Below are 13,994 nucleotides of genomic sequence, written 5' to 3' on the forward strand. Positions count from 1 at the left end.
GAAAAGTTGTGTTCTTCCTTGGTCACATCCAGACCTCCAAGAAAAGTCTGGCCAAAGTATAGATTAAATTACCCCCCTGGCCTAAGAATTATTTTCTTAAATTTTTTTATTGCAGTATAGTTGACACATAATGTTATATTAGTTTCAAGTGTGCAACATTGATTCAACAGTTCCATACATTATACAGTACTGACTACACTAAGTCTAGCTACCATCTGTCACCATACAACATTATTACATACTATTGATTATACTCCCTATGTTGTACTCCTCCTCATGCTTGTGACTTAAAGCTGAGCTTTAGTGCCTCTCAATCCCCTTCACCTATTTTGTCCATTCCCCCTCCCCCTCCCTCTGGCAAACACCAGTACCCTTCAGTCCATTTCTGGTTTGTTTTGTTTTTTTAGGTTCCACACATAACTGAAATCATATGGTATTTGTATTCCTCTGCCTGACTTACTTCACTTAGCATAATACCTTCTATGTCCATCCATATTGTTGCAAATGGCAGAATCTCATTCTATTTTTACAGCTAAGTAATATTCCTGTGTGTGTGTACATGCATATGTACACAGCACATCTTCTTTATCCATCTATTGATGGACATTTCAGTTGCTTCCATATCTTGGCTATTGTAAATAATGCTACAGTGAACATAGGGGTTCATACGTCTTTTCAAATTAGTGTTTGTTTTCTTTGGCTAAATAGTAGTAGAATTATTGGATCATATAGTATTTCTGTGTTTAATTTTTTGAGGAGCTTCCATACTGTTTTCATAGTGATTGTACCAATTTACATTCCCACCAACAGTGTACAAGGGTTCTCTTTCTCCAAGGATAATTTTTTTTTAATGTTTGTCTATTTTGAGAGTGAGAGAGAGTGAGAGAGGAGGAGCAGAGAGAGTGCAAATCTCAATCAGGTTCCGTACTGTCAGAGCAGAGCCTGAGGTAGGGCTTGATCTCACAACTGTGAGCTGAAATCAACAGTTGGACCCTTGACTGACTAAGCCACTCATGTGCTCCTCTCCAAGGATGAATTTTAAAGAGTGAAATCATAAGTCTAGTGCTAGCACTAGGAATGTAGGTTTCTCCCTTGTGTTTATTTGGTAATTCGCATTGCTTCTGATGTGGTGAAAGACCCCTTTATCTTCCTATTAAATATCAGAGTTATTCAGGTTTGGTGGTCTCTTAAGATTCTCCTAGTACACCAAGAAGGAAAAGAGTCGCTGACAGAAAGGGGTAAAAATGGAAGATGAAATGATGGCAAAGATTGGTGTTCTTCCTTCATCCAAGAACCACAACGCAAAGGAATATATAATTATTTTTTAACATGTTCTACCCAGGTGATAACTCTCTACCACAGTTAATTAGCAAGGCATGACACTTGTTTTAAAAAGCCTAATACAAAAGATAAGGAAAAAACACTGTGAAAAGACATTATTAATGCCTACACTTAATGCTCAGCTTTTCTATTGCCAATATTCTCTTAAAAACCTCCAGGATTAAACCCCTCAGTTGTGATGAGGAGAAGAATGGATCCATATTCCTGGAATAGAACATAGAGTCGTAAATCAGAGGAAATTTCTAATGCCTGGATGATGCAGACAATCAAAGATTAGTAATAATCTCCTTTTATTGTTGAGTTCATATAACCCAATTTGTAAAATAACCCAATTTAGGAGTGCAGAAAGTGATTTCCGAAGAACTCACTTAGTTCAAAGTGATAGAAATAATTATCCTTCTAGCCCAAGTATGGATATGTCTTTCTATTTCAGAGGTATTGGCCAAGAATGGTACACAAAGTGCTGTCCTCTCAATTTCTATTAAGTCCCTAAAAATATTCCCCCCCCCCCCAGTAATGGTGCAATCTAAGTAGAAGAATGTGCTTGTGGGGTGCCTGGGTGGCTCAGTTGGTTGAGCGCCCGACTCAGGCTTATGATTCATGGGATTGAGCCCTGCATCAGGCTCTGTGCAGACAGCTGACAGCTTGGAGCCTGCTTTGGATTCTGTGTTTCCTTTCTCTGCCCCCCACTCACACTGCTTGCTCACTCGCTCTCTCTCAAAACTAAACAAACACTAAAAAAAAAAAAAAAAAAAAAAGAAGAATGTGCTTGCTATGCAGGTTCGGCTTCCAGACAGGTCCTGTCTTCTCCCTCTCTTCCTAGTTTGCCTCTCCTACAGCTTTTCTTTGAAGAAATTCTGCAGCTGACATGCTTGTCTCCCAGGCCCATGCTTTTAGTGTATTCTCTGAAAGGATGAGACACACACGTACATCTGTCTGAGGTGTCTTCCTGTCCTCTTCGTACTTCATGCTTAGCCTTCATCATACTTCTTAAGCTTATTCTGATTGCTGAGGGCCACTAAGCTGGTAATGACCTTGGTGTTATTTTTTTTTAAGTTTATTTATCTTGAGAGAGAGTATGAGTGGGGGAGGAGCAGAGAGAGAGGGAGAGAGAGCATCCCAAGCAGGCTCTGTACCCAGAGTGGAGCCCCACGCAGGGCTAGATCTCAAGACCGCGAGATCGCAACCTGAGCAGATACCAAGAATTGGAGGCTTAACTGAGCCGCCTAGGAACCTCTTCTTGGTGTTATTTTCTTTTACTTTTCCTTCTCAGTTTTTGATGTATGTTTAGAAATTTAAAAATAAGCTTTCATGATCATATATTGTATATAATGTACACAATTTTTTCTACATAAGAAAAAAGCTGTGATCTTTCCTCCTTTCATTTTTCTTTTGTTCTAAATACATCTTACAGCTTCATTTCTTCCAAGAGATGCTTATGCATATTATTTGAAAGACCAAATGAATTCCTAGTTGGGAAGTTTGAACTAATTGCAGTGACCCCCTAGGATACTTTCTAAACCTAGCAAAACTGACCAGATTTGCACATAAGTTAATAATCTTCTTTACCTGAAAACAAGTATTACTCTGAAGAATATTTGCATATATTGGTTTGAATGAATGCTGCGAAGATTTTTAAATCCTCCATTTGCTCAAAATAGTCTTTTTGGCATAGCATTTAAACAGAAGCATCATCAACCAGAAAAGTTTTCTCAGAAATTTCTTTCATTTTTTTTAAACAAAGATCTCTGACAGATGTGAAGAAAGATGTCATTTGTGGATATCTGACGTAGATCTCCTAGGGTGAAAAGGGTAATGTGCTTGATCTGTTACTAGCCTCCTAAATGTGGCCGCCCTTTGGTCTGTGGATACAGGCTGGTTTTATTTTCACACTCTCTCAAGCCTCACATACCAGAATCACTTTTAAAATCTGGAGCAGCGAAATAAGCCCAAAGTGACACAAGGGAGATGCAGACTTAATACTAACATTCTAGGGGCGCCTGGGTGGCTCAGTCGGTTAAGTGTTCAACTTCAGCTCAGGTCATGACCTCACATTTTTCGAGTTTGAGTCCCACGTGGGGCTCTGTGCTGACAGCTCAGAGCCTGGAGCCTGCTTTGGGTTCTGTGTCTCCCTTTCTCTCTACCCCTCCCCTGCTCATGCTTTGTCTCTGTCTCTCCAAGTAAATGAACGCTAAGGAAAAATTTAATACTAACACTCTAGCACCTAAGAAATCACTTCCTTGCAGTAGGTAAATTTGAAAAAAAAAAATTGTAGTGAAAACACCCAATAAACCTGAATGTATGTTTTATGTGAATATATATGAGTATGAATTATAACATATATAAACTCAGACCAGATGTTTATGGTTTTTCTTTGGCTTGTGATGACTGTTAAGGGTTTATTCACCTATATTTCTTCCCAAACTTTGACAAGTGATTCCTTAATTAAAAAATATATTTTACTTGAAAATATTGGAAACTGTTCACAGATATACTGCAAACATAAAAATAATCAATACCTCCATGTTCTTTAAGCTTACATGTGCTGTTAGTGTTTTACCCCATTTACTGTGTTGTGTGTGTGTGTTCTCTCTTTGTCCTCCAGGCACACAGACTCCTTAATTGTCAAATGGGTAAAGTCAGCTTTACTATATATGCTTACACACATAACAGACACTCTTTCCCTAATTATTTCTAAAAATTACAGATTTAAAAAAAAATTAACATTTATTTATTATTGAGAGACAGAGAGACGTAGAGCATGAGACACAGAGGGGTAGAGAGACGGGGAGACACAGAATCCGAAGCAGGCTTCAGGCTCCGAGCTGTCAGCACAGAGCCCGATGCGGGGCTCAAGCTCACGAACTGTGAGATCATGACCTGAGCCGAAGTCGGTCGCCTAACTGACTGAGCCACCCAGGTGCCCCCAGAATTACAGATTTTTTAAAAGGGATGACACCAGCACATGTATTAATTTGCTAGTTTTGCCTGGTTCAAAGTGTTATTTGATGAAGGCCTGTGGGTACGACACAATCTTCCCAAATACGGTCTTTACACAGTAACATCCATAAAAAAAACTGTGTTGGGGTGCCTGGGTGGCTCAGTCGGATAAAGCGTCAACTTCAGCTCAGGTCATGATCTCACAGTCCGTGGGTTCGAGCCCCACGTCAGGCTCTGTGCTGACAGCTCAGAGCCTGGAGCCTGCTTTGGATTCTGTGTCTCCATCTCTTTCTGCCCCTCCCCCACTTGTGCTCTGTCTTCTCTGTCTCTCAAAAATAAATATTAAAAAATGTTTTTTAAAACTTGGGTCTTGTAACTAGAAGGTTAGAGCAATCAGCTACCTAAGTTTGAGTGACCTGAGTCAAGTTTGTTCCTGGTTGATCATGGTATAATATTGCATACTTGTTTTCAAGCATTTTATAAAGTTTAAGAAACATTTAAAAGGTGGGGGGAAAAGTGGTGTTCAATTAGATGGTGTGAACAAAGAAAACTTAGGACATTTTCATAAGGTACTAAGTATTCTTGAGGAGTAAGAGGGAGTGAAACCTGCAGAATCTATTCATTTTTGAAGCTAATTCATCACAAAGGCTTTTTTGTTCTTGGGAGCTCCATAAAACTTCAGAGTTGGTAAAGACACTGGAGGTCATGTGGTTAACTTACCATAAGATAGAAAGTCTGTACCTAGCATCCCTCACAGGTGGACATTCTGACTTTGCAAGATATTATTGGGAGGAAATCACTGGGGGTAATTTCTTGTTGTATTTTACAGAAGCTCTAATATTTGAGAAATAATGTTCCTTTTTACACCGAAATTTCCTAAGTAAATTTCCAAAGGACCTCATCTGTCCCCCCTTCATTAGCCTTTATCACATTTTATGAGGGTCATAAATACAAGTCTTACTTGCAAGATAGGGCTGGGAAATCCTTGAGGAGAAAATTCTATTGCAGTCTCCTCCACCTAGTCATCTTTCACCCATGATTAGTAGTAAATAAATATTTTGGAGTACTTGGTTCTGCCAGATCTTCCTGTCATATCTCGACAGTGGCCTAGCAAGTGGTTTTCTTTCCATCCTTCCAACCTTCTTCAGCCCATTTTCTCACATTGCTACTAACTTCTTTCTAAAAACCAGAAGTGTCCATGTTTCTCTTCTGCTCTGTCTGACAAGAAAATTTAAAATTCTTTCTAGTGTCCCCACACAATACGGGTAGATCAGCTGTTGTTCATGGGTCTGGAAGCAGAGGAAGCCATTAGTCTTGTGTTTCAAATGGGACTAACTTGGTTACCTCTCTGTCTTTCCTGGTGCTTGAGCAGGTCTCTAAGCCTTCGTGTCTCCATTGGTAGAATGGTTACCTAGGTTGGTTATTAGAATTAATGGCATCATCTACAAAAACATTTTGTAGACTGGTTGAGGCAAACACTAAAACATGAGTTAACCCAAGTGCTAGTGAGATACAGTTTTTATTAAATTTTTGCATTAAAATTTTTTTAACATTGATTTCTTTTTGGAAAATGATCTACATTCAGTTCTTTGGTTAAGTTAGATACTGAGTTTTAAGGTTTGCTACTTTAACAAACTTTATATTATAAATTCAGTAGATATTGACAAATCTCCTGAAATAGACTCTACAATATTAGATATTTATAGTCAAGGGTAAAGAACTGCATTCAAATTGCCACACACTTGAAAAAGCGAATTAAAGTTTTATTATTGGTGAAACCTATGCTAAAAAATAAGGTATAAAACTGGTGTGTACTTGTGTTAGACCCAAACCCGTCAAATAGTTTCCCAAATCATGTCAAGTAACTTTGATTTACCATCTATTTCTTTTACTAATGCCAATAATACTAATTCTGCAGTTTGTTTGTTGTGGTCCTCTGAAGTCCATTGTGTTTTATTTATGATTGTGCATTTATAATTATGCAAATATGAATTGCACACAGATTAATTTTATCTGAGCATAATTGTTATGTATGATAAAATAGTCATCTTTTAGTGACCACTCTTTATATTCCTATGTAAGGAGTAACTAATTTAAAATCAGTACCTGGAGGGTATCTGTGTGCAGGAATGGACTGGGGAAAAGTGGAGAGATCCTTTGGAATTCCTATGCAATTTTCTATCTGTGTGCCATACTTAAGCTTTGCACAGCCTTGTAAATTACAGTAAGGAAGGGCTAATTTTCTCATCACTTAACTGCTGCCAGGCTGGAGCAGAATATTCTAGCAGATAAATAGCTGTGGCAAAACCACACACATTGTTAATAGTTTAAATTCATGTAGTACAGGCCTTACACAGGTGCCATGTGCAGAACAGATAAGTGGTGGGGAGAGCTGAGCCATTAATTTTTCCATTGAGATGTTGGCAAGGGTGAGGGGTGAGAGGCTATAGGGAAAAGCAAGAGGAGTCTCAGTGGCAGAAAGAACATAGCAATATCGATAAATTGAGAGAGACTAAAAGAAGAGACCAAAAGGAACTAACAATTAGTACTACACGCTGAGGTAAACAGCCCTTATCCAGCCAACAAAGCTAACACAGCTGCCTTTCCTTAGCAGATTGCTGAAAAGTAATAAGACTTTTCCTGTCTTTCAAGCAACTCCAACCCATGCCTTTCCACGTGGAGTTTTTCATGAACAGTTAAAAGAAGCAGCAGATGTCCAAGTTTTTCATGTGTTTTAATAATTCCTATACTTTTGAATTGTGTCCCATTAAAGAAATTACTTTGTGGTAGCAGTTTCAGTTCTGGTACATAACACTGCCTCACACTTAGTAAGCTCTCAAGAAGTGTTTGTGAAATTAAGAATATGGATGAAGGAATGACAGTACCTGCTGGATAGCAGATGAGGCCAAGTGAGTCAGTCATTTTGGCCAAAGGGTTGTGATTACTGTCAGAACTTACATTTAAGGAAGGAGGAAAGGTACTGATATAGTGAAAAGTTGTTGATAATAATTTAAAATGATACATAATAATTATAGCAATAGAATAATAGCTATTTGACCTTGCCATGTACTTTAGCAAGGTCAAAGGTTAGGTTAGAATCAATATATCTTTTATCTTGGAATCTTCGATTTTGGAGAGCTTAAAGTCATCAAGCCATCTGCCTTAGGAACCAGCCACTTGGGTAGGTTTAACTTTGGAGCTAACCCTTGTCATCCTAAGCATCTCTTTCCACAGATGACTTCTTCCTTCAACATCCTGTTCCCTTGGACTTCCATGAATAACCTCATTTTGCTTCCTTTTTTTTCTTGCCTCTGACCATTATACCTCAGTATCCTTGGTTTTCTCTTCTTTCCTGCCACCTAAATAAGGCTTTTCCCTAGACCTCTGTCCTTTGCCCCACCTGATTCCCACTAAACGGCCTCTTTTCTTGGAATCTCTTGTACCCCACATGTGTTTCTGTAGTACCAACCTCTCCCGAGCTCCAGACCTATGTCCGGCTGCATACGTGACATGTTAATTTGGATGACTTCAAGCATCTAAAAAAGTTCTCAGACTAAATCTAGTTGTTTTTTTTTTTTTTTATCTCTCATCAATGCTAAATTTTCTTGTATTTTTCTTTTAGCTAAAGGTACTGTCTTTGTTTTTAATGTGATCATTCAATCCAGAAAATTGAGAGTCTTCTCCACTCTCCTCCTCAGTTTATCTTGAAATCCTCTGATTCAGTTCCTTTTACAACTCTTGCTTTGGCCTCACACCTTCATCTTTGACCACTGGCTAGTTCAGGCCCATGTATTTTGCCTGGATCATTGCAATAATTTCCTAACTGCTTGTCCTGCTCCCCCTCCCAACTTCTTCCCTTATATTCCATTATCTCTGACAGTCTGCCTTTGCAAAAATGCAAACAGGGTGCTTTGCATTATTTACCAGCAAAATTCCATCTTCAGGATAAACTTTAAAGTTCTTAGCATGGCATCAAATTATTTCAGTAGGCCCCTGACTACCTCTCTCATTTCCTATCCTACTTTTCTTTGCCTTCCATTCTATGTTCTGCTACAATTGTTTGTCGTCAGATGTAGAGTGGCTATTTCGTTTGTGTGCTGCCACTCATGGTATTTTCTCTGTCTGAACTTCCTTCTCTTTTTAACCTAATATATTTATATTCATCCGTCTTTGAGTAGCTTAGTTTTTGAAGCTTAATTCTCTAAACAATGAAACCAGTTACTTTGATGTTAGTATTATACTTGGTGCATATTAATATTAAATACGTTACTATGTCTCTGGTTTCATGTTTCCAAATGTGAGCACGGGGAGATTAAAAACCAGGTCTCATTTATATTTTCATCTGCACAGTTAGCACACAGACATGACATAAATGTTTCTTGAATGGGTACCGAAATGAATATGCTCACTGTTTTGATCTTAGTGGCTATGATTTATCCACTTAAAATTTCTTCTTAGCTTTCTGGACTATTGCCATATGCTATATTCTCTACAATAGATGTTCCATGTCTTCATGACCATTGTTATGTTCCAAAAGAAATTCATGATCTTCAGGGTTGGGTTAACCCTTTTCAGGTATCTGTTTTCTTGTGTTATAAAAAGAATCTATGTAATTGAACTTGTTGTCAGTAGATGTACATTAAAATACAGAGCTCACAAGAGTACATGACATTCTCATTAGACACAAAGAATATTTTTTGAGCCATGCTATGGTATTTGAAAAGCAATTAACATATTGCACATTATTCCTGTGAGACACAAACTGTTTCTTTCCCATTTTAATTTGTCTGCTTAAAAAAAGACAGAAAAAGATAGATGAGTTTACACTCAAGGTGTATGCCTTTCCCTTGTGACCAATGAGCCAATTTCCTTTTCATATTTGCAGAATATTGATACAATTATTCTTTCATCAGACATGAAATTTGAGTGTATAACCAGTTTGTGGAAATCACCTAGTAATTTATTAGGTTGATAACAGCAATTAAGTCATAATTGCTTCTGAGAAATATAAATTGACTTTCTGTTTTAAATGGATAATTTAACATTCCAAACCACAGACCTGTAGTGTAACTAATTTCTGGGATAAGAAGTTTGTTTCTCCTATTATTAAACTAAAAAAAAAAAAATTCAACCTTTGATAATCCAGTAATGAATTACGCAGTTGCTGAATTCTTGGGTTCGTGTTATATCTTCATTCTTTTCCCTTGTTGCTAATTTTTTTAAATATTTATTTATTTTTGAGAGAGAGTGAGAGAGAGAGAGCACGAGCAGGGGAGGCACAGAGAGAGATGGAGACACAGAATCTGAAGCAGGCTCCAGGCTCTGAGTTGTCAGCACAGAGCCTGACGCAGGGCTCATACTCACAAACTGTGAGATCACGACCTGAGCTGAAGTCGGATGTCTAACTGACTGAACCACCCAGGCGCCCCTAATCTTTTTTATATTTAAGGACATCACAGTGGAGGGAATTTTAGATAGAACTGGGACGTGTTGGTAGGACCATGGATTTTTCAATGATTGGACATGTGAAGACTGTACTTTCAGGGATTGTTTCTAAAGTTTGTCACTAGAGAAGTTTCTCTAAGTGTGGAGTCCCTGAAAGCATGAGGAGGAGGAATAGTGTCCCTTCCTGACTGTGAAGCTGACTCTGGGTGTTGTTTCTACAGCTGCCCTTGTCATTGATGATTGTTCCCTCCTCCTTTGGGGGACTAAGAGGAAAGTGGCCCGTTGTCTGAGTAGTTTCTCTAAAAAAAGAATTTATTTATTTATTTATTTATTTATTTATTTATTTATTTATTTATTTATTTATTTTTAAGTGACGGGATCTAGCAGTGGCCTTGGGACACTGTTATTTTTTTTTTTTAACCTTTATTTTTGAGACAGAGACAGAGCATGAACAGGGGAGGGTCAGAGAGAGGGAGACACAGAATCCGAAGCAGGCTCCAGGCTCTGAGCTGTTAGCACACAGCCTGACGCGGGGCTCTAACTCACAAACTGGGAGATCATGACCTGAGCCGAAGTAGGACACTTAACCAACTGAGCCACCCAGGCGCTCCCTCTAAAAAAGAATTTAAATAAATGTAAAAGACATTCTTTGCCCATAAACCATACAAAAATGCATAGCCAGGCCTAACTTGGCTCATAAGCCATTGCTAACTGACCCTGGTTTAATCAAACCTGCATGTGAGACTTTCAAGTATGTGACGTTGCTGCTCTCAGTAACACTCCCCTCTTCACATAAACCGTCTATACTTAGGTGCACACGTTGTGAATGCTTACTGGTGTAGCTTCTACCCTCTGGAAGTTCAGAAAAGCTTTTTCAGATAAATCGGGATCAAGGATTTTACAGTGGCGGTTCACCAACCGGAGGATTTAGTGGCCTCAGCTAGTCTGCCTCACACTGACCACAGAAGTGACATTTGTCATCACAAGAGGTGATGTACCCCATGTCGGTAATTCTGAATCTCAAGCTCACTGAGCCATGTCAAATATCAGGGTAGACCAATAGGTGCTTCGCTGACTGAAGGGCCACCCACCTGGATTCATCTGCAAATACTAGGTTCACTATAGTGCCATGTAATGCTCCAGAGGCCTTTTGATAAAAGTAGGAAAAATGACATTTTTGTTTATGAACCCTAAATCATCTGTTAATCATCAAGTATTTATCTGCTTGTGTGTGAAGCACTCAGCTGGGTCCAGAAGATACTGAATTGTAAGGAAAGCTTCCTAATCGGTGTGTGCGCGTTCTCTCTCTCTCTCTCTCTCTCTCTCTCTCTCTCTCTCACACACACTCACACACACACACACACTCTCTCACACACACACACACACACACCACTAACAATACATAATGTCACATAAGAGTCATGGGTAGGCTGGATAAATGACAAGGATTTCAATAATGGGACTTGAGAGAACCTTGTACACGCAGAGGAGTCTTACCTGAGAAGGGTCCAACGGGAGCTTCACAGAAGCAACAAGGAGGAAGTCACTGGAATATTTAACAGAATAATTAACTGTGGGAACACATGAAACATCATGGGGATGGAGTGAGGCAGTCAGGGACTTCTGTGGCTGGATCCAGTGGTTCACGAGGGGAGTCCTGGGGGATGAAGTTTGAGAAGCAGGGACTGGTGTCAAATTGTTGAGAATCCTGAGGGCTGGGGGGGGGGTACCTTAAACATGAAGTAATCATTGTGAGCTTGAATTTCTTTTGGCTATACTTGCTGAAAATGACATCCTGATTGGAGGAAAATTGTAACACATGGCTTAGTTATATAGGGGATTTTGACATATTTTCAAAGAGATGATGGAAATAGAGAACCACCAGGTGAGATTATAGCATCTTAAATTGTCAAATGGTTGGTGATTAGGTAGTTGGGGAGGCATTGATGATTTGGGGCCAGTGGGGTAATATGATTCAACAGAATTTTGAGAGTGGTTTGTTGGGGGGAAAAGAGTTGCACAAGAAAAGAGACGAATTTGGAGTCTTGATGGTGGAATCGATGGGAGGTGATAGTGGTCTGAATAGGGAATGGAGAACATAATGACAATGGAAATATGCACTATTACATTAAGAAAGCTATTTCAAATGGCCTAATCGCTAATATTTATTAATTCTATGTGTCCTATACTCTTCGAGCTTTTTACATAAATTATTAGCAATCCTACAGTCTAGATACTGATACTGCTGCTAGTTCTATTTTTCAAATGAAGAAACCCTCATCATTTAAGCAGCCTGCTCAGCTAGAAGTTACAGTTAGCAGGAGTTGCGGTCAGGATTTGAATCCCCACCGTCTAACTCTGTACTGTTTAACCCCTGGCCTTAGATTCTCCTGATGCTTGATGTTTTCACAAAAGTCCCCGAGAGGATGTGGCTCCAAGTACAGGGGCTTTGGAGGCAGAGACTGGAGGTTTTCACTGTGTGGTCTTCAAGTCACTTACCCTGTTTGAGATGCCTTGCCTTTATTTTTGTTAAGTGAGATTTCCTCACTGATTCTGGTTTCTCGTTAGTGCACCAGGAGACTAGAGCGAGATTATGGGTTTCTGTTTCCCTCCTGATTCTGCTTTTCTTCCATAGAAATGAGGACGTTAGGCTTTGGAGGGTGAGGAATTTGTTCTTAAACATGTTATGCTTGAGGTGATGGACGTCCCTATGGGGATGTTCAGTGTGCATCCAGCTGTAAGTATAAATAAGGGTCTGGGTCTCAAAGGGTCAGAACTGCACGTGGAACTTAAGTTCTCATTCACAAGCAGGTGGTGGCTAAGGCATGGAAAGCATTGAGCTCTCTAAGAAAGAGGTGTTGAGAGAACTTCTGAGGACAAGGAGCAGGACCTTGCGATATACCAGCTACTGGGGTAGAGTGAGGAAGAAGAAATGAGGAAGAAACAAGAGGAGGAGCACTGAGAGGGGTATAAGGAGAACCACAGTAAAGCAGAGCTTGTTAAGCATAGGCGAGTCAACTTGAGGAGTGGATGGCAAATTGTGGTAAGTCCCATATGCAGGGCAGAGAGTATGAGAGCCGGATTAAAAAGATGGTTGGGGCACCTGGGTGGCTCAGTCAGTTAGTCACCCTGCTCTTGATTTTGGCTCAGGTTGTGATCTCACAGTTTCTGGTATAGAGCCCTGCATTGCCCAGTCTCTTTGCTGGCATCACGGAGACTGCTTGGGATTCTCTCTCTCCTCTTTCAAAATAAATAAATAACCTTAAAACAAAAAAGTTGACAATGTAGAGAGTTGAAGGAGAGAAAAGAGACTGTGACTGTATTTTCAGCAAGAGGGTAAAGTAAGTTTTCTTTTTTTGGCTCTCTAAATATTTGACTCAATTAAATGCATTTTGCACACTGGCTTTCCTATCAGTCCATAAGGTAAAACTAAGGATGATTACCTTTGCCCTGTTTTACTGTGGTTAGTTGTCAACCACTGTTCTTGTCAGAACTTGAAACTATGGTCATGAAACGCCCACAGCAACTCAGCAACATTCACAGGTGGAATTAGGGAAAATGCAGCCAGCTTCCACTGGCCTATAACGTCAGGTAGGGACATCCCATAACTGGACTTTCACTCATTGTTTTTTGTGCTTTAACTTTAGTAAATAACTCTGTCTTCCTAAATAATCAGTTTCTCCTCTCAAATGAAATTCCTGTGCGCTTAGATTTCTCTTTAAAAAAAATTAAATATCTAAGAATAAAACGTGCTGTATAATTATCAAGTCATTATCATTGTCATTTATTTCCAATTAAACTGAGCTGTTTAATTGCAAATAATATCTTAAGTAGATAAATGGAATAATTAGTTTATTTTTAAGTATATGCCTGAGAAGAAAGAGAGGAAATCAATAAGGTACTGTGCAATTTTAAGTCAAATCTAAAACGGAGGTTAGAGGTTTTTTGTTTGTTTGTTTTTGTAGCTTAATAAAACATAGATAATTAAAACTCAAAGTCCTTAATGTTTTCCATTCCAAATGTTACCTCAATTAGGCCAAAAGAAACTTTTCGTGTAAAGATAGAAAGATTCTCATCAGGAGAGCTTGGCACAGAATGAAAAGATGAAAATGTTTCTGTGTTAATTATTGATACACTACAGGGAGAATGAATGTTCAACACTGAACGAATAACATGCTTTTGACTTAGAAACCCTAGTTAATTTATTAAAGTGGTCTTGATTTATGCTCTTATCTTAAACTTCAGTCTTTAAAAGAAGTATATAAGGC

At 39.0% G+C, this 13,994-nt stretch overlaps 1 protein-coding gene and 1 non-coding gene across 7 annotated transcripts in view; both read left to right on the forward strand.

The window, feature by feature from the left end:
* The window catches only part of CTNNA2 (catenin alpha 2), a 1,116,872-nt gene that overhangs the window by 369,390 nt on the left and 733,488 nt on the right, over positions 1–13,994 (forward strand). The gene's annotated exons all lie outside the window — the stretch shown is intronic.
* LOC123384690 lies at positions 9,810–10,021 on the forward strand. Its single transcript, XR_006596151.1, has one exon. It is a non-coding gene; the product is annotated as a small nucleolar RNA U3 (small nucleolar RNA).

Source organism: Felis catus, chromosome A3, assembly GCF_018350175.1.
Source record: "Felis catus isolate Fca126 chromosome A3, F.catus_Fca126_mat1.0, whole genome shotgun sequence".
In the NCBI taxonomy this organism is placed as follows: domain Eukaryota; kingdom Metazoa; phylum Chordata; class Mammalia; order Carnivora; family Felidae; genus Felis; species Felis catus.